This window comes from Rousettus aegyptiacus, unplaced genomic scaffold (assembly GCF_014176215.1).
Source record: "Rousettus aegyptiacus isolate mRouAeg1 unplaced genomic scaffold, mRouAeg1.p scaffold_m13_p_17, whole genome shotgun sequence".
Taxonomy (NCBI): domain Eukaryota; kingdom Metazoa; phylum Chordata; class Mammalia; order Chiroptera; family Pteropodidae; genus Rousettus; species Rousettus aegyptiacus.
In genome coordinates, this window is record NW_023416292.1 from 28,419,640 (window position 1) to 28,445,908 (window position 26,269).

Below are 26,269 nucleotides of genomic sequence, written 5' to 3' on the forward strand. Positions count from 1 at the left end.
CGCGGGAACAGCGCGTGGTCCAGTGAGCCCGCCCGCAGCGCACCTGGGGGCGCGGGAACGCGTGGCGGCCGCGCAGGGTCCCGCCCCACAGCACACCCGCCTGGCCGAGGCACCTGTTTACCTGGCTCCCCAGGTGATCTTGACGGGCAATAGGAGAGAAGGCCAAACAGGAAGGTGGGCTTTAGAGACAGGCGACTTTAGGATGGAAAGCTGAGGTGGGGACACAGGTAAGTGCTGTTAGAGTACTCCACGTAGTGAGTCCTGCGGACCTGAATGACAGCAGTGGCGGCTGGTGGGCGCGGGGGGAGGGAAGGGCGGGGGACGAGAAAGGAAGGGAGAAAGCTGGATATTTGGGGGGGGGGGCAGGATCCACACAGCTCACTGGGCAACTGAAGTGGGTGGAGGGGCTGAGTCACAGGTGACTCCAGGCATCTGAGCTGCTCAGCGAGGAAGAGCAGGGGAGTGAGGTGCCTTTGAGAGGAAGGTGATGTGACGAGCTGCCGAGCGCCCATCCGGTTTCAGAGGCCTAGAACGGCCATGGTTTTTATTTTGAGGACGCGCCCGCCGTGGTTAGTGGGACACAGGATGAGGTGTGGGTGGCACACCAGGGCCCGGAGGCGGCCGAGGAAGGCGACGAGGGCGCCGTTCAGGGCCATTTTGTCGAGCAAGGTGACCTGGGGCGGGGGGCGGGGCTCTGAGTTGAAAACGCAGGCCAGACCCTTCTCTTTCCAGGAGTTCCCCTTTTCTGTTGGAAAAGCAGTTGATAGTAAAACTTACCACCCACTCATCTCAAGGGAATGCTGCAACCAACATACATACATAAATAAGTTTCAGGCACTCGGGGGAGAACAAAGTGTGCTAGAAATGCTAAACTAATAAATTCAGCCACCTCCTTCGCCACGATAGTAAACAAGGTGTCTTTTTAAAAAAGCAGATGTTTGGTTAAGCAGGTACTAACTTTGAAGTTGTCTATATAGTCTCTAACAACAGGTAATTAAATCTAAACTCTTGATTTTCAAGAATCCCCTCATTAGAGAGTCTCAGAGTGCCCCCAATACCTCCATCAAATGGAGGCCTGGACCAGACAGCGATTAATCAACATGAAAATTATTTAATCGTCCCCCTCCATTCTTAGCATCAATGTGTGACTCATATCAGCAACCAAACCTCAGGCCATCCCCACCACCCCCCTCAGCTGTGCGCTCTGTCACACCCCTGAGGTTCCTCTCTTGGCAGAATGGTGCCGTATAAAATATTCAGATCCTAGGTAGGATGTGTGCAACCTACACAGGAAAGAAGGCTGTCAGACAGAAAAACTAAGAGGAAAAAAAACAAAAACAAAAACAAACCAGCGCTCTTAAAATGACAAAGATTGCAAATGCAAATCCGTTTTCAAGGACCAGATCTCTAATTAAATGTTGCATGCATAGCAAATCTCTGAACAAATCCCACCACAGTCTCCACTTCCCTAAATAGCAGACCCGATAGATAGGTAGTCACCCCCTCCCCCCTTCTCTGTGGTAAAATCCAATTTTCACACCTGGTAAATGAAATGAGTCCACTGTGAAGCGAGGTCGGGTTGGGGTGAGCTGTTAACAGAAGGTGAGGGGCTGCGCATCATGTAACGGTGCTTCTGGGAACCTCTTCCTGAGATGTGCTCTTTTTCTGCCAGTTGATACTACGTGGCCAGAAAACCTTCAGCCTCCTAGGTTACAGACGCTCCAAGCCGCTGTCAGCTGGAGCAGTTATGAACGAACACCACTGGCTGCCGGGCACATAGTGCGAGGCCTGGCCCTGGCCTTTATCTCCTGTCTGGTAGGAGGGCTCCTTACCGTTTGTGTACTTTTAGGAGATAAGCTTATGCTGCATTCCTGACACAGGAGAAGGGGTGATGCTACTGAAATTTACAATTGTAAAGGCGTAATTCACCAGAGGAACAAAAACATACAAATCCCCAAACCCAGCCGGAATCTGGGAACTGTACAGGCCTAATCAAGAAAAACAAAATGAGTATCCACAAGGAGTCAGCAGTCTCTCTCCCTCTCTCTCTCTCACACACACACACACACACAGACACACACACAGACACACACACACCATTAAGGAGAACTGGAATGTGGGCTAGGAGCACATCCCAGGATACGTAAGAATTTGGTAAAGGTAACATCATAGATAAGTAGGAAAGGAAGGATGACTCAAGAAATAAATGTTGGAATAAATCTATTGTTTGAAAAAAATTTTAAGATCCTTGTCTCACATCATATAATAAAAAACAATTCCAGAGGGGTTAAAGAGATACATATAAAAAAGAATCAGTTTAAAAAAAAAAAAAAAACTAGAAGAAAAACATAGATGAATATTTATCTGACCTTGGGGAGAGAAAAAGATATTCTTAGAATAAAATCAAAGGGGAAAAATAAATAAATAATTCAAGAGATTCGCCTACATAAAAATGTAAAATTCTGTATGTAAAAAAAAAAAAAATCAAAGCTTAAAAGGCCAACAAATCTAACGGAAATAAAATATTTCCAACAAACAGGATCTCAACAGATACGACTGAAGTTTATATTCTTAGTGTATAAAGAGTCCATACAAAGCAGTCTGAAAAAAATAAATTCCCGAGTTGAACTTTAACATTTCACACACACAGGAAATTAATAGGAAAAATAAAATCACTTGAATGTTATGAAAACATTCATTCTAACTGGTCATCAAAGAAATACTAGGTAAATTGCATTTTCTATGAAGGCCTGACTCATGGTAAATACTTGGTAAATATTTGTTGACTTTTTGGCAGTAATGATAAGAAGATCCTAGTGTTCAAACGAGCGCTCACATGCAGCTCACAGGATCAAGCAGGGGTCAGCAAACCGTGTCTGGGGAGAGCCAACAGCATGTATTTGGGGGGTTGCAAGCCGGACGGTCTCTGTCACTACTACTCAGCTCTGGAAGGCGAGATCGGCCACACACAATATGTAAATGAATGACCAGAACTGTGCCCCAAACACGTTATTTATGGCAACTGAAATGCGAATTCCATAGAATGTTAATATGTCATAAAATATTACTATTCCCTTGATGTTTCCCCAATCGTTTAAACATGTAAGACCATTCTCAGCTCGTGAGCTGTACAAAAACAGGCCATGGAACGGATTTGGCCCATGGTTCATAGTTTGCCCTGTCCTGGAGTTACATTTGTGGAAATCGGTTTGGCACAATATATCAAGAGGCTTTCAAAAGACCATATACAGGCTTGTCAGTATTAAAATAATCAGGTACGAGTGCTTTGTAAATAAAAAATTTAAAGTATATACTCTTTTCCTTAATTGTCCTCATAATTCCCTCTCTAGAAATTATTTATAAGGAAAAAGCCAAATGTGGCAACTCAGACAGAACTTTACACAAAGAAGCATCTAGACATCCAGCAGAATGGGAATGGTTAAATACACCTTGGTACAATTCTGCGGTGAAATACTATGCGGCCATAAATCTTTCGCAAAAAATATTTTGACATGAAAAAAGTCCTCATGATATAAAGTTATGTGGAAAAAAAAAGCAGGATACAAAACGTGTATATCCTTATTTTGCACTCTATATATATTTATACAGGTAGAAACATATTTGCATAGAGGAAAAAGACTGGTGTAATTGCATTAAACTGAACGCTGGGTTTGTGCGTGATTCCTTTTTGTCTTTATTATTTTCCTCTGATTCTCTACAATGGGTAGTTATTACTTTCGTCATGAGGAAAAGACACCAATATTATATTTAAAATAAACTCGAAAAATCTCCAGAATCTGAAGTTCACGCACAACAGTCAGAAGGAAAACAGAAAAGCCTTTCAAATGCAACCTCGATGTAAAATCTTGACAAAATCTGCAATGAAAAACAGACTTGGGCAACTGAAAGTCACCGGGGTCTAAAATTCATGCAAAATCACCAGAGGAAGGAAAAAAAAAAAAAAAGTTCTGATCAAAAGCAGCTGAGACTTGGAATCTGTGACTGAGCTTGCGCTGAGCACATCCAGAAAAACAAGCGTGAGATTAAAGGGTTGCCTTAGGTCCTAGAGCAGTATGGCCGAGGGGCACTTAGATGCCACCCCCGCCCCCATCCCCACCCCCATTCCCAAAGCAATAAACCAAAAAACAACCCTTGTCTCAAGGTTTAAAGGAACAGAACTCTACTAGGAAAGCTTGCTGCTTTTGTGTTTGTTTTTGTCGTGGAAGAGGTAGGGCTGCTCTAGTGCAGGGGGCGGCATCGCCATTTACCTCTCCGCATGTTATCTTTTGGGTGAGAGTTAAGTAAGACAGGGCAGTTTAAAGAAGTGGAAGGTTCCTTCGAGCAAACTTCACCTCTTTCACAGTTCGGTCTAGAACCTGACCTATATATACACAATTAGTGTGTGGCTGTCTTTTGGGGAGTTTACTGTATGCCAGGAGACATGGTACACCTTTATACCAACTGCTTCATTTAATTCCAATAAGCCAGTACGAAGGACTTTTACCAGAATTATCAAAGCAACCGTCATGCAAGTCAAGACATACCAGATAAAGTGATCCAATAATTCGCCCAGGGTCATGAAGCAGTAAGTGACGTCAGTGACCGAAACACTTCTTAAGCCAGATTTTTAAGGAGGGCACAGTGGTACTAGCAAACACCCGCGGTCAAGGTTCCGGATAATAGTATGAGTTGGTTTTTCTCGGCCTCGGCTTTCTCATCTATAGAAAGAAAAATTATGGAACCTACCTCTCAGAACTGCTGGAAGTTTAGACATAGTATAAAGAAAAGGACCCAGGACATAGTGAGTCCTCAATAAATGGTTGCTATTAGGAGAACACGGCTACTAATAATTTTTTGTTGTTGTTAAGTCAAACTTGGAAGGTCTCTTTCGGGAGAACAAAGGACAATCAGCATTAAATCGGGACTTGCGTAGATAATTTGGGAAAGGCTTTTTCCTTCCCTTCATTCCTCAGAGAACTTTAATTCTTTGCTTTTCAATTTAAGATAAGGGGAGCATTCTGGGACAGCAGGTTTGGAGATGGGGGTATTTTATGGCACACTCATGCTTTAAAAAATCAAGTCTATACTCTCAGAGACCACAAACCACAATGCATTGGACTCTTCTAGCAGGGTGGGAGCAATAAACATATTCCTACAGGGAGACACAGCCTCACAGAGCCCAAGAGACCAGCCAGGGAGAATCTTCCACCCACAAAGAGGAAGGTGGTAACGTCCTTCACTTCCTCTGTGGTTTTAACCTAAACCACAACTCCTCCCTGTTAGTTATAAGTCTTTTCTTTACATACACTCAGACGTGTGTTAGCTTTCTTCCACCTAATACGTCTCTCCCTCCTCTGCCATATGGAAACATGTCGTGTGCTTCTCTCCCTCCAAGGAGAGCTTCTCCGGGACGCAGGAGCGGGTCTGAGCGGCTCCCACAGCCCATCCATCCTGCCCGCAGCTGCCTGCGTGAGGGTCTGTTCCCACGCACGTCTGGAAGACCAGACCCCTTCCGATGCCCAGGCCTGCGGCTCAAAGGCAGAGACGATGAAGAAACGCACCGTACACCACTTAGGCAAAAGAGGAAACACGTTCTGCCCTGGACTCAGAATATCAACGTTTCCAGTTGGAGAGAAATAGAGAAAATATAATGTCTTGTTTCAGGTTCAATTTTTTTTTTTTTTTTTTTAAAGAGAGGAGAAAGAAGAATGAATGAAAGTGGAAAATGAGCACGATGCTCGAGTCGAGGAAAGGAAAATCAGAAACTGCTGCCCCCGCCCGCCCCGTCCCACCGCCCCCCAAGGTGGTGGGTTCAGGAAGGTGGGCAGACTCCTGTCTCCTCACTGCCGCTGTGGTTCCCGAGTTAATATTTGCCAGACTTTGCCAGCGAGCGCCTCTGGGATAATGGGCTTGCTCCGCGTCACGTGGACTTGCTCCGGCCCAGGGAAGGATTTCAACCATATCGCTCACAGCTCTCATTACTTGTGAGGAAACGATCTGCCCGAGGAAAGCGGCACAAACCACAAACACATTTACTTAGACAGGCAAAGCCGCTGGGTGTACCCCTCCACCTGAGGACCAGCACGGCGTGCCAGTCTTGGTTGCTGATGACCAGTCTGGAAGGGCATGTCCCAGAGTGGATCCCAGAGCCCCTTCGGGTCATGGGCTCTGACCTGCGAGGGTCACGCTCAGGTGTAACTTCCACACCTGAGCAGAAGAGCAGTCATTTTCTAAGGAAGAATTTATTAAGTGCCACCCACGTCAAGCAATATTATCTATTCAATGTCATAACAACAACAACAACAAAAAGGATATTCTCTGCCTTTGAGAAGTTTCTAATCTTGTTAGGGAACCCATATGCTCAAAATCAGAATTCTAAGGCTGGAATCATTTGACCCTTCCTCACCCTTTCATCTTTTAAATTAAACAACAACAAAGGTTGAAACCCAGGGAGGCTGAAGGACCGTCTTTTGTCATTCAACTAGTAAATGAACAGAGACAGAACGCCAGTTTCCTAATTCCAAGCCTGGGTACCTTGCCCTTATGCTTTGCTCATACTTCAAAGGGAAGAGCTAGAACAAATAACGACACAAGTTAATGTGATGCGAACCATGTGTACAGAAGTATTATGGAATGCAAACGAAAGGAATGCCAAGTCTGAACTGAATTAGTCCAGAAAGGTTCCTTCGGAGGAAGGTCCGAAGGATGTGATGGAGAGGAGCTGCCGGAAATGCGACCACCGTTCTCCGAACGCCTGGTGTGTGCAAAGCGTTGGCATAGAGAGCGGGAAGCGCAGGAAGACAAATGTCACATGGTCCCCGCCCTGAAAGACAGCAGTACTAACGAAATTTATTAATGGTTGAAAGGAGAGTAACTGAAGTAAGGTACACAGTTGTCACTTGGCAGGAGGAGAAAGGCAGATTCTTGGAAATATTAAAATGGCAACGAAAAGCTGGCCAGGAGCTGGGAGGAGATACGCCGTGAGCGGGAGGGCTCAAATTGTATTAGGGTTTCACGGAGGGGGGAGGTTTTCTAAATGTAAGCTGAGTAAAAGGAAAGCGATCAATTAACCTAGATTTCAGAAATATTTGGAGTTTGTCCCTGTAGACCTAATGGGTTGATTTGTCCGTCTTATGGATTATAGCCTGATTCATTCAGAGCTTGATATCATGAAGACATTAACAGAGACAGAGAGAGAAAGAGAGAGAGAGAGAATTGGTAGAAAAACTTTGGAAGCACTGCTCCAAAGCTCATATTGGTAAAACGCCAAAGACGAAAGGGGCCTTTGAGATCAATTGGTCTAACAGCTATCATGACAAATGGAGAGACTGAGGTCCAGAGAAACAAAGCAAAAGCTTATCATTCCACTCAGGGAAGAAAAAGGGTTGAGCCCCAAACTAGAGCCCCTTTGTTCCCTAGCAGCGATATTTTCTAAGCCAAAACTTGGGATGCAAAATACAAGTGCGTGGAACACAATATTTAAAATGAAGACAAAAGGTTGCTGTGGTCCTAGACGATGCTTCCAGAATGTTCCATCGCATTGGTCCTTTTGTTTGCCAGAGGCACATTTCAGAAGAGAATCACCCTCTACTCAGTCATGGGCGCCTCCAACAGTCATCAAAGGAGCATCGGCATCTATTTCCATTCAAGGTGAGCCCTTGGTGAAAAGAAAAGCTACAGGGACTACAGGCAAGTCTTTGAAAAACAAAATGACGTGATGAAGAGCTTAAGACTATCTATCGGTTCCCAGGGCACCAAGTTTTCTACAGAGCCTACCATGTGCAGGGCTCAATAAATTCTAAATATAAACTATAGTAAGCTGATGGTGACCTTGGCTAGTGCGTGCCTTGGATATCACAAGGTACTCGTACTGCGACAATTTTAACCCGGGTTTATTTTTTACTTGGATAAATGCAAATCCAATTATTTTAATACCATGGTTAGAGCATTTCTATTTGTTCGGAAGCCAAAAAATTCCCAAATATTAGTATAATAACTGCAGGAAGATTATGGATTATTCTGGCGTTAAAATAGTCATCCAAGATATGCGTCAAGCCCTGTCCACACAGAATAATGTAATGATATCCTTTATATAGACGTTTCTCTCTTGGTGGTCCTAGATCTGCATGAATTCATCCTCACTTTCTCATCTAACTTCTCTAATGACAGAGACCAACAGTCAGTTACATTGCTCACAGTGGCTGGAACCCATCTCCTCTGCCTCATTATGCTGGTATTAGAGAGTCATACAGCACTATCTCCCTAAGAGTTAGTCAGAGCAGAAAAACCCAGGAAGACTCAAGACTCACACTTGATGACGTCACCATTGTCATAAGCCGAGCAGCACGTCTCGTTCATTAGTGCTATATTTCAAATTTCAATCCATTACCACGATGTTTAGTTTTGCAAGAAAATAGACTTCCAGAGCTCTGTGCTTTCGGTTTCTATGTGTTGAATTTCTCATTCTCACTTCCTGTCTTTGCCTACACTAGGAAGTGAGCTAATTCACCTTTATGATTCAGTGTGTGCCATGGTGTTTCATCAAGAAATATTACCTTTTAGAATGTACATATTTGCATGTGCACGGAATATCTCCAGAAAGATATATGAAAAACTGGTTATCTCTGGAGTGGCTAAAGGGAGGGGCGAAGTGGAAGGGGGCCTTTTTTCATGTATACCCTTTTGTGAATTTTATAGTTTGTGGAAGCATCATCTACTCATTAAAAGAATGTTTAAGAAACTTTTTAATGAGTCGACAAATATCCTCGCTGAGCTTCGTAATCCCTAAATATGTTTCATCAGTGACCAAGATTAAATGGCAGTGGATTCCCAACACTTTAAAGGCATCGAATCCACTCTGATCTTGCCTTGTCTCTTAGTCCTCCACAGTGCATCGTGCGCCATATTTTTTTTAAAACGTCAAGCAAAGTCAATTTGAAAAAAAAAAAAAACTCCTGAGAATTTTATGTCACTGTCCAAAATAACTGGACATTCTTGGGGTGTGTCAAAACCGTACCTGGGAATCACAGAAATCCAGATTCTGAGAGTGTTAGTTACTTTTTCTAAATCTGCAGAATCCAGTGATATATAAATGCACATAAATACTATCTGGTTTACTTTCATTTCCTTGGGTTTATCAGATCCAATGACCAATTATTTGCACATGGGCAAAGATATCTAAATTATAACCCAAGGTCGAAGCATTCAATAGGTCCACATGGCGAATGGCTAAGGGATCTTTTGCAAAACTGCAACACAGCCTTTTGAAACGAGAGGGAAGAACATTTATTCTCCTATCCCTGCCCAAAATAGACATTCATTGTACTTGTACTACCTAGAACCTTAGCTTGGGAATTTTAAACACCAAAAACAGGAAGCGTGGTACAATGAAAAACACACAGACTACAGAACCGCACGGAGCTGAGTTTGAATCACGCAGCGTGTTAGTTGAGTGACTTCCGACAGTTTGTCGAGATCTCGCGGGTTAAACACCCGCTACGCAAGGTGCTGGGCACTGGGTACAGAGCCGTGGAGGAGGCGATCGATGAGGTTACCATTTGGTGGGGGGAGATGGACAGTAAGATTACAAGGAAGCGTGTGAGGGAAGATGACAAGGAGCCATGCGGGGGAGCTAACCTGGTCTAGTGGTCGGAGGTGGCCTTCTGGAGGAGTGACGTTCAGGGTGAGACCTGAAGGGATGACCTTGGAGTTGACCTGGTGAAGCCACTCCCTCATCTTCAGGTTCTTGTCTGTAAAACAGGGATTGTGATAGCCACCTCAGTGCTTTTCTCTACAGATTCGATGAGTTTCGATGCTTAAAGCATTGAGCACAACACCTGGCACATAGTAAATGCTCAATAAACGATAGCTTCTGTTTTTTGTTCTTTTTGTCCGGTCTCCTTCGGGTTATATGTGAGGCAGCCCTCGAAAGTATAAAACTTACCAAACGGCCTTGCAGGCGAATACTTATGTTTTTTTTTTTAAAGTCTTTGAGTTTTAAATCTCTTGCACACGCTACACGGGAATGGAGAGATGAGCAGACCTGGTCCACATTCTCTCGGTAGGAATGCCCTCGGCTCAAGGCTGCTTATTCACCGTGGCCATGGAGGCAGGTCCCCAGATGTCTTCTGTCACGGGGTTAATACGTTGTATGAGTCAGATCGAAAGTCCTGGCCCCCTCCAAGGCTGTTGGGTCTCCCCGTTTAATCAGACACGAGACAAATCGCGTGCTGCGGCAGAGGCGTACAAACACGCTTTAATTACAATATTGTAACACCAATTAGAGATCTATCTAATCGAGGACTCGGCACTTCCTGCTTGGATATTACTCCCATGTTGGGATAATTACTGCTAATTAAGCTTGGAACTAATTAGGCTAAATGATCTCATTTATACCAACAAAGATGACTTCTAGGAGTTCATAAGAAAAACCAGGGTGATTTTATCATTCCTGGACTCTGTGGCATTTCACACTGGAAAAAAAAAAAAAACAACCACCACACCATCCCCTGCCATCGAGGTGCACAGTCTGTTCCCCTGGAACTGCGGTCCCAGATGGCAGTGGGATCTTCATTCGTCTACACGGATTCTCCCGCACGGCGCCAGAACGCCGTCCACTCAGATCACACGGTGACCTCCCACGAGTGGCAACCATGGCCTCACGAAGGGGCGGCCACGAAGAGCGGCAACGGCGGCAAAGGGTGACCCCCCGGAGTCCTGTCCAGAGTTTCTTTATTTCGCCACGTAGAGGAAGTCTGGGTCTGGGGGTCAGCGAGACAGCGCTGGGCCTGGGCGAATTAGTTATCCTGCCTGCGCCCCGGGGTTCCGTCTCTAGCCCAGGAATAACGAGGGCGCCGTGCAGTGTGCGGGCGAGGCTCGATGCGGTAACACGTGTCGGGGGAAGGGTGCGCTTGGCGCGCGGCCCTCAATGAGTGAGAGGAATTTCTCTTTCTTCGCGGCGCCTTAATGCCCGCTTCCGAACTTCGCCTACGCCTTCCCTGTCTTGCTACTCCCTTCCTGCCCAACGCAGTGGTCGTGGAAAGGAGCACGTGGCCGGGGGCTAGGAAACCTGGTCGTTTTCGGGTTTAATTCTAACTAGCTTCACGACGGGCGAGTTCCTTCTCCTTTCATGTTGACTGGTTCACGTGAATTGTCTTACTTAACCTTTCCAGAAATACTACCCGTTTGCAAAGCGAGGAAACTGAGACCCGAATAATTTCCAAAACCAGGTAAACGAAGACCCCTCACGGCTATGAAATGACAAGGTCAAGGACTGAACCCAGGTCTCACGCCAGAGCCCTCCCTTTGCTGTAATTAGTGTAAAGGCTGTTACACTGAATTGCTTGTTTTTTTTTTTTTTGGCCCTTGCCATTTGTTAACTGAAGGAACCAGGGAAGACATCTCCAAGGTCCCTTCCGGTTCTGAGAATCTGTGTTTCTGTTCCATGGGGTGAGCCTCTCGACCTGACTCTTAGCCAGCAATACTCATCAATTAAGAAATCCTTACTGTGCATCTAGCACACGCTCTATCCAGTCCCCTTCAAGAAATATGCCTAGCCCTGAAAATATTATCCCCTGTTATCTCAAGTATCTGTTAAAAAAGAATACGATCAGACATATTGGGGGGGGGCAAAGGCCTAATTAAACTAGGGGCTGGGGTATATAACATTAAATAAGAGAACAAGAGTACTCTCAAGGATCTCAGGATTTAGAAGAGAAAAGATGAACACACTCAACATTATAATGGGACAAAGTAAGTCCTAAAAGAAGTACAGACGCAGTGCTAAGTGGAGAAAGAAAATGCTGAGTCTGGAGACATTTCTAAGGTGGAGGCGACAGGCCTCATGACTATTTGGATGTCGACGGTAAGGGGGAGAAAGCCTGCAGCGAGTTTCTAGCTGGATGAAAGGAGACCGGATGGGAGGTGGTATTATTTAACTAGGAGAGGGGGGACGGTTCGGATGACAGTGAATGTGTTTTGTTGTGCTCCAGGGACCCATGGGAGATCAAAGTTGAGGCGTCCATGACTAGCTGACAATGTGTCTAGAATCCAGGAGAGAAATCAGTCGGGGGGTGGGGGGCGGGGCAAAGGGATAAGATGAGGTTTTGAAAGGTTCGACCAATTTCGAGTGGAGAGTGCTTGGACTTACTCACCGTAGAAAAAAGCATGATGAACGACACTGTCGCTCACTCTGTCCCCTCTCTGTCCCGCTCTCGGCCGCATTTCTACTGCTCGCATCCTAAAGGTGCGTAGGAGACTGTGAAAACCTGAGCCCCGCAAGACGACGGCGATGCAAAGCTCCCCCCCCCACCCCACTCGGTGGAACTGCTCTCACCCAGGTCGCAAATGACTCCCAACTGCCCAACGAGCTGGCACTCGCCAGCCGACGCCTCGCTCGCCGACTTTTGGCGGGACGCGCGCCGTGGACCCCTCGGTGCCTCTTGCAGTTCTGTCCCGAGCGTGTCTTCCGGAATGCCAGCTTTCTCCTCCTCCTCTCCCTTCTCACGTTCTCGCGGCTTCCTTCTACCTCGTCATTCAGCACGCGCTTCCTGCGTGAGTTCTCAGAGTTTCAACTGCCGCTTAGAAACAGATGGCTCTCAAACCAGTGTCTCTAGACAACCTGTTGACCCCGAGGCTGGCAGGCGGCAAGCACACAGTAAAACGTTTGTCTGCGGAAACCAACGCTCTTACGGGGTGTTTTCAACCATGGGCTCCATTAGGGCATCGGCATCGGCATGTCCCACAGTCTTCAGATTCAACACAAACAGAACGAATCTTCTCCTGTGGCTGATCCTTCTTTTATAAGCCCTCCTTTAAAACCCCAGGTGCTGAAGCTAGAAGGCAGAGTCCTCCTAAACCCTTCCCACTCCCTCACTCCAGCCTTGTCTTGCAGATTCGACCTCCTAACATTTAAATAGGCCCCTTCGTCCTCATTCCCACTGCCAATGGCCCTCACCGCCTCTCTCGGTATCTCGTCCAGCCTAGCCCTGTTCCAAAGTACTGTCGCAATCGTACAGGATAAAGTTCAGATTCCTTGTCATGGGACGGTCCCTTCCTCTTCCGGCCCCTTGCTCACTTCCTTCTACTCTCTCCGAAAATGTTTCTTTTCAAGAAAACAACTATTCCCTAGGAAGACTTATTCTCGAATAGCTGCGTGGCTTTACACATTCTGTTCCCTGTTCCTGGCGCCCTTCCTCCACTTGCCTCTCCCCCGCCCCGCACCCCGTTGTTCACCCAGAAGACCCCTGAGACACGTAAAGCCCTTCCCCTGCGTCTCCCCCGCCCCCACCCCTGCTGACTGGTGTCCACCTTCCCTCCTCCAGGCCTCTAGTAAGAATTCTTGCCCCTTTATGTTGGCCTGTTTATTAATCACTACTTAACAGAGTATGCCTCCTGAAGGGAAGACATTTATCTTATGGTTTCTAGGGATCCCTGGCATCTGGCACAGGGGTGGGGACTCAGGGAAGGACTGAATAAATAAACAGATGAACGAGAATGGTGGGAGAAATGGGACAGACATATAAAAAAGCCACGGAAAAAAAATGTAAGCACGTGCACAATGATGGCTATAAAGAAATGGCACCGTCTCTCAGAATGGCCCCCCGCTAGGGCCCGGAGAGAAGGCGGCCTTTCTTCGAAGACGTCCTCAAGTCTAATTACGTCACTTCCTGTGTCTTTTAGAAGGGTCTGTGGGAATGAGAGAAACAGGTAATAGAAGATCGCTAATAGTCCCCTTGAATTTGCCTTCCTCTTGCATCTGATCACTTTCTATATTAAAAAAAAAATAAGTAAACGGTTCCCCCTCAGATGGGCGTATAGAAAGCACAAACTATTCATTTTTTGTTCTGATTGGATCCAAGGGAAGTGACTGAGAAATTGGTTTGTTTTGCCTATTTTTTTTTTTTCTTTTCTCCAACAACCTTTCTGGTTAAGCATTGCCCAGGTGAAATGTAATGAAAAGAGGGATTTAAGCATTTAGAAGCTGAGACAAACGATACACTGTGATTCCTTACGATTCTGAAATGTTGCGACTCTACGAAGCCCCCAGCATCCTGCCTCACGTCGATTGTGTCGGTCAGGGGAATATTTGTTAAGGAAGAATTTGCTCTGTTAGGTTTTAAAGCCCCTCGAGGCTGTGGAACACGTCTCTTATGAGCTAATTTGACTGCGGTTTTGCCTTAAAGCACTTTCATCCTAGGACAGAACCTTATTGGGAGAAGAAACATGGCTAGAACTTTCTTGGGATGAGCGGGTAGCTTGGACATCTAAAAAGATAAGGTCCCGGCTACAGAGGTAGGTGGGATCGTGAACTATTTAAAGATCGGCATTCAAGGGCCTCCACGAGGAGACACCACGCTTCGTCAAGGAGAGGGCATGGGGTTTGCTAGTGTCTGTGCAAGTGCGTGGCAGGGCAGTGAGCTGCATTTGACAGCATAATTATTAGAGCTGAAAAGGAACATAAAATTTGGAAGAGATAGGGAAGGGCAGTCGGACCTGCTGGGTCACTCGGAATGCTGCCCTCAAAGGAGATAAAGGGATCTGTACATTGGGAGGAGGGAGAGATCGGCTTCCGAGATTGGAGTGGGGGGTGGAGGTCCGAGGACAAGGACAGATCTGGGCTCCATGATGCAGGAACGCTGCTTGCTTTCGCTTCTCACGGTCCCATTATTTCCTCACAGAACTTCCTTCAACGGAGTTCGACATTATCCCCCCCTGAGGATCAGCCACGTGCCAAGCTTGGTGCTTAAAAAATATATTGATTTTTGTACCATTAATAGTTGAGCATATCTGATGTTTTTAAGTGAAGTATTTTCTCCTGGCTTTTACTCGACTCAAAAAAAAAAAAAAAAAAAGGAATGGGTTCCATCTTGGTTTTCCTTCTTAAATTTCCCTTAGGCAGATACCAAGTATGTGTGAAATGTCAACTCAGTTAAAATATATTGGAAATAAGTTATTTATGATTATGAAAAGCAGGCCAGAATAGAATTCCCTTCTTAAACGTGATGATAGGAATATGTCAAGGAAATTTTTTAAGTCTCTTCTGAAACACTTAGCTTGATTTCCTAGCTTCTGTACATGAATTCACTCTCAGAAGAAATCATTATCAGATAAAGATGTGCTACATAGAAACAATGGAACATTACTCAGTTGCAAAAAAGAATGCAGTTTTACCATTTGCTACGACGCAGGTGGACCTAGGTTTTATGCTAAGTAAAATAAGTCAGAGAAAGACAAGTACCATATGATTTCAATTATATGTGAAATCTAAAAAACAGAATAAATGAACAAACAAAACAGAAACAAACGCATGGATAGAAAGAACATTGGGGAACATAGCCAATAATGTCATAATAACTATGTGTGGTGTCAGTGAGTGTCAGACTTATCGGGGGGACACTTGGTAAGGTATACGAGTGTCTAACCACTAAGCTGTACACCTGAAACTAATATGTTGAATGTCGACTGTAACTGAAAAAAAAAATTTTTTAATTTTCTTTAATAAAAAAAGAAACCATTACCAAAACCAATGGATTTGTAAAATCCACTTGTTGGAGGGGTGTGTGTATGTGTGTGAGAGAAGAGGGAAGGTTGAGAAGAAGTCGCTTTTTTTAGAAAACGAGAGAAAAAAGAACACAACATCACTTCATTAAGTCAGATAAAACCACTAACAGATAGCGTTAGTATTGGGGTGAACTCCGTTCCCTACATTGAAAGAGGCTCCTTCCCCCTCCTCACCACCCAGACTCTCTCCCACAGGGTCCAATTCAACATCTGTGTGTAGCTTCCATACCAGATAAGTCGATACAAGATGCCTGATGCAATAACCTCACGCACCCAGAATCCTTCTGTGATTAGTTTCCACCTAGCGACCCCCCTGCTCCGGCCACATGGGACATCGTAGACATACAGAAACGTGCACAGCTGGGCCTAAACCTCTCCGCAGAAGACGAACGCCAACGAAGCTTCAGCTCCGGGGCCTCTCTCTTTCACAGCACTCCTCCAAGGTCCTGTACCTCCGTATTTTTGAATATTCTCTTTCAGGAAATTTCCCTGAATTGAATCAGCTTCAGGCGCTACAAAACCTGGACCCACCTCTGCCTGTACATGTATTTTTTCTCAGGGACCCAGCTAGACTCCTTCCCGGTGACACCCCAATGGCCACTTGACCTGAAGAGCAGACCCCTTGCTTTGTTAGCCACCACCCCCCCACACACACACACACGGAGAACAAGGGCGACCAGGCAGCTCAGAGTTTCTGGCTCACTTCCTACTTTGAACGTGCCCTGTTGTCCTAGAAATGCTTTTATATCAATCAGATCCTTTGTCTTGATGACAGGTTTTAAAAATATGCCTCCACCCCCCACCTATACCTTTACAATGGTAAATAGATTGGGCCCTTGATGGTAGGCGCTCAATGAAGATTAATCAAAGGGATAAAAATTTTCAGAACCAGTAATCTAGAGTCCTCACAATGTGGGAGTTGCAAGTGTTGACTTGGCTACCTAAGAAAGGGCTGGCGAGAGGATGGGACGGGGTGGGCGGAGCTGGAAGGAAGGGACAAGGTCAAGGTCAACACTGGCACCTGCTGTGTTCAAGAGCTGTGAGCATTTTTGCATTCATATTGCATATAACTCTGGGAACAACACCCCCCCGCCCCCGGCAGTGGGCTTAAAGATCCAATATTTCATGAGTTAAATGAGTGTAAAGAGAAAGTGAAGCCAATCGCACAGAATCTGAGCTGGTCCAGGGAAGTTATTCGAAAGTCCGAATCTCCGAATACTCTGGTTCTCACGGCAGCCAGCCTCGCAGGGCATCTGTCACCTAACAGAGACAGCCGTGGGAGCGTGCGCTCTCCAGCCCTCCGCAAATATCTTCGCTGTGCGGGCTGGCCGGCAGCCCTGGCCCGGCAGGAGAAGGGTGCAGGATGACAGGAGCGAGCGACTTGGAAACTCTGTCTCGGGCATGTTTTCTTCCGTGATGGTCAGTGTTAGCGGCCCTGCGGGCGGAACCTAAACCTGCTCTCTCTCACTCCCGTGTTCGCGGTCGCACCGCGAAAAGGACAGCGGCAGTCCCGCGAAGAGTCGAATGGCCTCGAGCAAGCGATCCCCCCCCCGTGGGCTCAGATCTTCTCGTGTATGGAATTAGGAAGTCGGCGTGGACGAAGGCTGCCATTCTGTCGAGTCTTGATAGTCTACCACGTCGTTTTCGGCGAGGACGTCGGGTCTCAATTTTCTCAACTGAAGAACACCTCGCTTGGCGTTACTGCGGCGACGGCGTCGTAAGGAAGCATGGAGGCGGGGAGCTCGAGAAAAGCCACGGCAGAGCTGTCCAGTGGACTCTACCTGTGCTGTCCGCTACGGAGCACGGAGCTTGAGATGAGGCTAGCACGACGGAAGGACCGCATTTTTAACCATATTTAATTTTCATTCGTTTAAATGGCCACATGCGGATGGATATTGGCCGCCCCTATCGAATAGGGCAGAGAGCAACTTCGTTTAAGCCAGAACTTTAAGTATAAAAAAAGAATGAGTGGGTCGTCTGAGAATCGTCTCAGCAGAAGGACAAAGGGAGGCACGGGTTTACCCCTGGTGAGTACGAACAGCGCACTGTCATTGTTTCAGACCTTCTAAAAAGAAGGATAGACCCTCATTCCGCAAGGATGGCACTGATACGAACGCCTTACAACGACACAAAATCTCATGCTCTCCAAAGTTCTTCCGTGGCCATCACTTGAGCCTCACCACAAGCCTGTGATGGGGAAGACGCATAAAGGTACCTCCTTTTACAGATGAGGAAGCTGAGACCCCGGTGCGCGCCCATTGGCCCAGACTCCAAACAGCACTGAAGTGGTCATTTAAAGCAACCGCTCCACACTTCATTTCTCCAGTTCCTTTCACCAACGGTGCCACCTCTGATCCTTCATCATACAAGTGGTAACAAATTCCACGATACTCCTAAATACGTAACGAGAATAGGAAAGAGGAGGAAAAGCAAGGGGCTCGGCACTCCACCAACGCGATCAACAAACGCCCGAAGGATCGAGAGTTAGTTGTATTTCTCATGAGAAAAAGAACGGAACGAAAAAGGAAGGCCCACTGTGCGCCAGACACAATTCTGTGAGCCAGTATCCTCGGCAGCGTTTTATTGTCGCGAGAGATACTAATCTGAGATCACACACCTAGCAGGAGGCATAACTGGGCTTCCGTTCTACAGACCCTGGCTGTTGCCCAAAGTCACATTCGGGTTCAAAGGAAGATAAAGATTCCCACCTGCTTTCCACCCGCCTGCCCCCCGAACTCCTCCCCACACAGACCTGTCACAGAGGACGCTGCAAAGCGGTTAAGTGTGCAGGCTTCAGAGTCACTTGGCCCGAATTTGAACTTCAGATCTGACGTTGTGCAATGGGGTCTCGTGTTTCCTCGAATGCAAAACTGGGGGATTTTTTTTTTTTTTTTTTACCTGCTTTACAAGGCTTTGAGGTGGATTCAGCGAGAAAATGTGTGAAAACGCCGAGGACGGTGCCTGGTACCAGTGCTTAGGGAAACGTAGTTCCGAATATTTTACATTAGTTTTAAGGCACTGCAGGCCCTGTGGGCAGCTCTAGGACAGGAATTCCGAAGCTCCTTTATAGAGGAAGGATTCGCTAACACCTGCCGAAGAAGACACCCTCCGGAGGCCGAAGGACACTCGCCTGGGCACTGCAGGTGAAGTCGGGGGCTGTGGCTGAGGCCATTGCTCAGACATGCCCAGAAGCTGGAATACTGCTGCTTTCCAGCTCCCGCAAGAAAGGGGCCCAACCAGGCCCTCTCCTGACCTCCGAGCCCACATCCCCCAGTCCTTGTTGGCCATCTCTACCTGACCGCGACACCTGCACGAAAAGCCAGCCTTTCCCAAAGAGAAACCATTCATTCATTCATTCATTCATTTGACAACGCTAGGCCTGCTTCTAATAATCCGTTATGCACAAGACACATTCTTAAATCCTACTTTTGATAGAGGGAAACGGACACAAAATAAGCAAATTAAGGTGGTTTCAGATTACAGCGAGTGCTGTAAAGAATTAAAAGCAGGACGATGTGGTTAAGAGCGTCTTTGGGCGAAGCGTAGCGTAACTGGTTATCATGTCTGAGGAGGTGACACTTACGCGGAGACCTGACCGAGACCTGACCGACAAGAAAAGGCCAGTCGCGTGAGGGCAGAGAGCTCCGGGCAGAGCACAGCCGATGCAAAGGCCCTGAGGCAGAAGTGAGGCTGGCGCATTGCAGGGACCGAGAGGCCCGTGTGGGTCCTGCGGCCGACACACTGGACAGCCCGCAGGGGTGAGGTTCCGGCGGACCCAGGCCCAGATCCTGTAGCGCTGATGCTGAGCCACGGTCAGGAGTTTGGGTTTTATTCTAAATGCAGTGGAATGGCATTTAGAGATTATTAAGCAGGGGAAGCAATGAAATCGGGTTTGCCTTTTAAACAGATTATTCCTGATCCCGCCAGCCCCTCGCCCGAGCACACAGGTGCACGCGCCTATTTTTCCCCGTAAGAGCCTCATCCTTTTGCCGTTATCTGTCATGTGTGTCTCCCTGTCCCCCCTCAACCCCCCCGTAATCTGCCGCCAAACCCCATCACGTCTGCCTCTAGTGCTTGCGAAGCTCAGCCCTCCCTCTGCGCTTCCACGGCCATCGCGGTGATTTGGGTCCTCGGCCCTCCTCACGGGAGTCCCGTAGCGCTCCAACGGGTCTTCCCGGCTCCCGTCTGACCCTTCTGCCCCACGTGCCCCTGGAGGTAAATGCTCCAAGTGGCTTTGCTGCTCAAGAACCTCCAGTGGCTCCCCACTGCCCGAGAGGCCAAATGACAGTTCTCTCAGCCAGCGTCAGGATGCTCCGCCACCTGTCCCCAGCTGCGGTTCTCCTCACACTCGCCTCCGCTCGCCCTGCGCTTGGGCCACGCGGTCTCCTCGCCCTTCCTGGAACTTGCCGGGCTTCCGTTTACGCCCTTGCCTGGGTCTGAATTGATGCTCAGTCCTCGGGGTTGAAGGGTGCCATCTCCGCGATGCTTTTTCTGCCCTTTCTGCCTAGACGTGACCCTCCCACGGGATTGCGTCTGAACCTCTTTAAAGCATTTATTACATCGTCCTTTGTATTCCAGTCGTCTGTGTGCTGTCTTACACTCTACTAAATTATCAGTTCCTTGAGGATGATGACGAATCTTATTTTCCATGCTTGTTAGTCCCCAGCAGAGAACGGAAGGTGCTTGATAAATAGTCGTTGAACGTATAAAGGAATGAACAGATAATTAGATCTAAAATTCATTGTTAGGCGGCGTTGCTCGATAAGACGATTTTAGAAAATTATGAATCATCGTAAGACGGACCGAGAAGGGTCTAGCCCTTTAATCTTCACCATGGCATTTAAGGGCTCCCAGGAAACACAAATAAGCATGGAAATAGGTGGTCATTGTTTTACATGGAAAGGATGTCAGAAAAAGTCACTCGGGAGTTGCTGAAAAGCACGCACTGTGCTATCGGCACCCTGGACAGACCCCACGTCTGTGGCTCCTGCTCCGCACAGCCCTTCCGTCCCCGAGGTGGGTTTATGGGGAATAATGCAGAACCATTTCCCTTAGCAATTAATTTTGAGTTGAGCAGTTCCTTTTCAGGGGAAAGAAGAAAAAGATAAAAGTTTCAGCTAATTCCCTAATTCTTCTCTGTATCATATTAGCAGTCCAGAAAGACGGTATTAATGCGTTGGGGTTTACCTCAATCAATTGCGTTGGTGAGTTCATTTATCTGAGGCGACTTCTTTGGAAGAAAAGTACAGAAAGAACTTCCTCCTGGAGCAAAAGCTTCTATTTATGCAGAAAAAATCCTGGACACAACATTCGCTCGAGAAGCAAGGCAGTCTCTCTTCACTCACTGTCTTCCGCTGCATGCACTGACCTGGGCTCTCTTTATGAAAGAGGGTAACTGGGTGTCCCTGGATATCCATAGTGTCAGTACATTGTTTAGTTGCAAACCATCTGTTATTAATTATGTCTGAGAGTCATGAGGTGCCCGTGCAGTAATGGCGTCTCGTTTGTATGACGTCTTAATCGTTAAAAAGACTCCTCCGGGAAGATTAAGAAAGAGATGCACCAGAGATCGGTCCCCCAGGGAGAGTCACACTGCCGTGGACGCTGCCTGGGTGCGAGGCCTGCCTCGCCCTCGGCTGTCACCCCTCGCGAATCCCACCCCTGCCGACACACCTGCTCGCCTGGGTACCAGTTGTGGTTCGAGTAAGCCGGGGTGGTTCCCCCTATCAGTTCTCTTGTTTTTCTTTTCCTTTCTTTGTTGCCTTGCGATTGTAATTTATTCTGAAAGATAAAGTCCTCCTAGCATGACCCGAGGAAGGGAGTGAAAGCGAGGCTTTCTAACTCCGCTTGGGGTGGGGGGAGGGAAGGAGGGAGGGAGGGAGGGAGACTTTATGACCAAGAGTTCATAGCTTTTACGAGCTTCTAAAAATCTCAATTTTCTCTGGACCTAGGTCCTGGCCTTCAGGATCAACTACTGTCCCATTGCCCAGAGGGTCCAGGAAAGACACGTCTTTTTCAAACACTACTTTTGCGTCTGCGTCTAAGAGAGGTCGCGGGAAGGTAAGAGCACACCTCCCAGCCTTAGAGAAGAATGTGGGAGCCACTCTCTCGCCCGCTTGGAGAAGGGGGGTGAGGAAGGGAGCTCCCTTCCCCAACCACATTTGGCTTCTTGAGGTCACAGTGCTCTCCTGCACTTTGGGCAAATGAGGTAAAAAAAGAACACCATCTCTGGATTTCAGCAAAGGAATTCCCAACGGGTACAAGCACGGTAGAGGACAAGGGACGTGGAAACTGGGGTGCGGATCCTGGCCCTGCTTCTAATGAGCAGGTAGCCCTGGGCGAGCTGCTCCACCCGTCTGAGGCTCGGTTTGCCTGACTATGGAATGGGAACATTACCATCTGGCGTGGGAGTCTGCCCAGGGGGAATGTGACGGCATATATAGAGCCCCGATATTCTTATAGGCAAGATAGAGGAATGCGGGGGCGTGACAGAAGAATTCGGTGGACTGATAACTGAACAACTAAAAGATTTCTTTTGACCTCCCAAAGAGCTCTGCCTTTGGCCCCGTCCTGCTTAATTTGTACAGCGATGACTTCGTTACAGCTATAGAAAACATTTTATCAATCTCCTTTGTGGATGTTACAGAATTGGTAGAGATGAACATCAAATGGAAAAAAAAAAACAAAACCATAAAAACCCTCAAAATCTCAATTCTAGCAAAATAAATGTTAAGGTCCACGTTGCCTACATAGCAGGAGAGTAAAGAAGAAGGGGCCGGAGAAGGAGGAGTTTACGCTCTCTGGTGAGGTGCTGGGAAAAGCGAACACACTCCCAGAGTTCATCAGGAGAAATACGGCGCCTAACGCCAGGGGACAGGTAGCTCTCTGTTCCACGTGGGGCAAAGGCGATTCCGAACGCCTCTCTTTAAAAGGAACACAGACAAACGCAAGTGCATTCCGTCTGGCGGCAAGACAGACAGATGTCTACACCACGTCCTATGAGGAACAGAGGGTGCTCAACTTGGGGAAAAGAAGTCTTGGAGGGATCCTAGTAGTTGTTTACAAACATGGGAGGAGCCGCGTGGCGTCGAGACAGAGAGACCCGCTCTCCATGTCTCCACAGGGGAAGCAGAACTCGTGGGCAGGGAAAAATGCAGGTCACGACAGACGCACGGGGCCCGGAGTGGCCCTGTCCTGCGTGTGCTTCTCAGAAGCCACCCGGCTCCCGGGGGGAGAGGTATCCTCAGGGGTGAACCAGACAGAGTCCCGACCAGAGCAACTCCGAGTCTGCCCTTAGGAGCCCACGACTGTCGCTGACCCCAGCGTCACGGGAAAGGTCTTTGGGGAGTAAGTCCACGGGTAAATGCTTTTAGTAGAATCCAGCGTTTTTATTATTTATTTTTCTAAAAAAACCTCTGAGTCCTGAGCAAGCACTGATTTGGAGAGAGAATAATTTGGGTCAAACTCCAGCTCTCACACTGACCTGCTGTTTGGTTTTAGGCAAATTACTCGACTTCTCTGAGCCTCACTTTCTTCATCCGGGAAAACGAATATTTAGTTTAAGGGTTTGGGGGAGATTAAATGAGATACCATATCTCAGTGACTCTAGATGCCTATTTTTCACATTTTAATAGCCCTGAAACCAAGGTGAATTTTAACATTGATGGTGTGCCGTAGTTTTTAATCGGGAGTAGGTTTTTTTTTTTTTCCCATAGTGGCACATAATGTAACGTGGGTCTTACAAAAATCAATTGCAACTTATATTCAAAGAAACACATTAACGTATATTGAACAATTAGCATAGTGAGTATACACAATGAGTGCTTAATACCATGGTAATTTCATTCTTCCTTTTCTAGACAACAGCTTCATACCCTCTTGAAGAACTAGGGGATCTTCAAGAATTAATCATTAAACTGGCCTACAGATTCTTAATATGGAAAATTAATGAGAAGGTTCATACCAGATCCTTTGGAGGGCCGTTTATATTACACACACACACACACACACACACACTATATACACACATGTGCATGTATGTACATATGTATATTCCTTCCCATCCCATTTTCTGTGGTCACGTAAACTTTCTGTAATTTTCCAACTCTGCTTGCTCCGCATATTTTGGCCCAAACGCTCATCGAGCTCGAGGCTAAATGTCTTTGCCCGCGTTCTCTTAGGAAAGAGGACGTCCCCGGCACCACCAGGTTGCTACCCTGCCTTCTCAAACCAGTCGCCTATCGCAGAACGTCTTTGTCAAGTCCAATATCCTTCAGGCCTGCCTCCTCTCCTCTTCCGGTGCTCCATTATTCAAGATTCTTTACTTTGTCGCAAGAAGCACAGAATAAACTCAACCCTGCGAGGATGTGTGAGGGAGGGAAAATTTTCTTGACCTGGCTGGTCCGGAACACAATCAGCAAGAGAGGCTTTTTGTAGTCAGATATAATGGTCGTAAGTGTGGATTTTTTTTTCCTCTCGTAGGAACATATCTAATCCTTTAGAAAATGTCATCGAGTGCATTGTCTCACTGTTATTTTGTGTTAGTGAGTTGCCCGGGTTAATTACATATCACACAAAATCCACTTCTTCGTAGCTGCCTTCCATTTAACTATTTCATGGTATACATCACCGTATCTTACAGCAACATTAGAAATGCGTTTGCGAACTCTTTCTCTCTCCCTAATCTGACTTTTGGATGGTCACTCAGGACAGGAAGAAGACGACTTTTGTTTGTGTTGGTGGGTCAGTCAGTCAATGTTTATGGAGGGTCGCTGTCCCTGTGCTACGTTCTGGGACTAACTAGAAAGATAAAAGGTAGACCTTTGAGGCATTTATCTTCTAGGCTAGACATGGAAAAGAAGCATACGGAGCAGAGGCCCTCCTACGTGACCGGACACTTACTGATTAACCTGTGGTCTCCATCCCCTCCGGAAATGTGAAGACATAAAGCCCACGACATGCCGAGTGATCACGGCTAGTAGCGGCCTCCTCCAGGACGCCTGCCCTCTGCTCCTCCCTTTCGTCTGCTCACCAGAAGTCAGGGTGTTTGTTCCCAAACCTATTTATGCTACTTCTTCCTATCGCTGTAATTACACGAGTTAAGTAAACTTAAAGTAATGAAATACGAGTGCTAAAGAGATAAGCTGTATCTACAAGATCGAAGTTGGACGCTTGGAAAAGGCACATTAAACGTGAATTAGTAAAAAGAAAAAAAAAAGTGCTATCAGCCTAGGCGTAGGAGAGCCAACTGTAAAACACCGTTAAATCTAGAAAAATCTGATCGCCCCACAAAATATCTTCAAGATCTTGCTCCACTTCAAAGAAACCAAGACAGAATCATTGTGCAAACCTCGGAGGTGTGGCTTGTACAAGAAATAAGACACGGAACGCTCACGGGAAGCCCTACACTCCAAAAACGAGGCCTTGGCCCCGTACCAAAAACTCGAGGGATGCTTTAAGTTGAAAGAAAGTATTAAGGCATGATTCCATCAGTTTGTATGATTCCTGCTTTAACCCAACTCGTTCGGCTAAACCACCAGCTAGTAATTGAATAGGGTATGAGGGTTTCTACCGTTAACATGATAGTGTGTTAAGAGCTACACTACAGAGGACTAAGGCAGATGAGACGACTTCTCCCAGGGGAAGAGAGGGCTTAGGGTGGAGGCGAGTCCTGAGCTGCGTGTGGAAGGATAAGTAGGAGTTCCCGGAGGAATAAGGAAAGGCAGTCGCTCCCCAGCAGAGGGATCAGTACAGCCACTCAAGTCGGTTTTCTAGATTTTGTAACTCGATTCCAAGGCAAGACAGTATAGGCTTGACTCTTTATCCTGCCATTACCACGTGTCGGAAGGAAGATGCCTGTAGCTCGGCATCTGAATCTGGAAGATGATGGTATCTGCATCTCAAAGGCTGCTGTGAAAGTTACGGGAGATGACTTTCAGAGAGCCACGCATCAAGGAAATGCTGCACACCTCTTCTAAAACTCTCCCGCCATGAGCGTAAGCAGTAGAAGACTCGAGAGAAGGGAAGGCGTGGGGTGAGCCCGCATGCTCCCGGTACTGGGAGCATGTCTGCTCCTGAGACGGGAGAGCCCAGTGCAAGGCAGGCACTCTTACCCACCGGCACTCAGCACCATACATCTCGGCTCACCAGACACTTCCAGTTAGACCATTTAGTTCTGCCAACGGACCCGTAAAATAAATATCACTACTATCTCCATTTTACAGATGACGGAACTGGGTCTCACAGAAGTTAAGCCTATCACCCCGGGTTGAGCAGGTGATGATCCGAGAGTAGGGTCTAGAACGCTGCTCACCTCGTTCCAAATTCTGCGTGTTCCCCAACAGCCCAGGCTGCCTTTCTCACGTTTAGTCCACGAACCCTGGGCTGCGGTGTTTTGTATTTGTTCATCTGCTAGAACTTTTCCATAGGACGGGATGCTACGACTAATAGCTAAAATGAAGGTCGGAGATTATCAGGGATTTCAATTATCCTGCCTATCTCTGACCTCCATTACCAAGGATAATCAGAAGCTAGCTCTAGCAATTTCCTGGAACTTTCATTAATTTTAAATAAATTTATACAATATCATTTCTCCCCCCCTCCCCCTTTCATCCAAATTAAAATGTCTTTGTCTCGTTGGTTCCTCATCGTAGGCAAATCCCTTGGATGTCTTAGAGACAGTCGGTTGTTTTTCTCTGGGTCCTTTGTG

General features: G+C 46.9%; 1 protein-coding gene across 11 annotated transcripts in view; it reads right to left on the minus strand.

Moving 5' to 3' along the window:
* Window positions 1-26,269, minus strand: part of BCL9 (BCL9 transcription coactivator) — a 74,761-nt gene that overhangs the window by 35,289 nt on the left and 13,203 nt on the right. For 3 of the 11 annotated variants that reach the window (XM_036234987.1, XM_036234980.1, XM_036234986.1), the window contains exons 1-2: window positions 9,944-12,092; window positions 9,637-9,749 (exon numbers count right to left, since the gene is read on the minus strand). The exons of 4 other annotated variants lie outside the window; for them this stretch is intronic. The gene's annotated coding sequence lies outside the window, so the exon portion shown is untranslated. Of the gene's footprint in view, window positions 1-9,636; window positions 9,750-9,943; window positions 12,094-26,269 lie in introns of those variants that run through there. 4 more of the 11 variants (XM_036234981.1, XM_036234983.1, XM_036234990.1 and 1 more) reach the window with 3 other exon arrangements.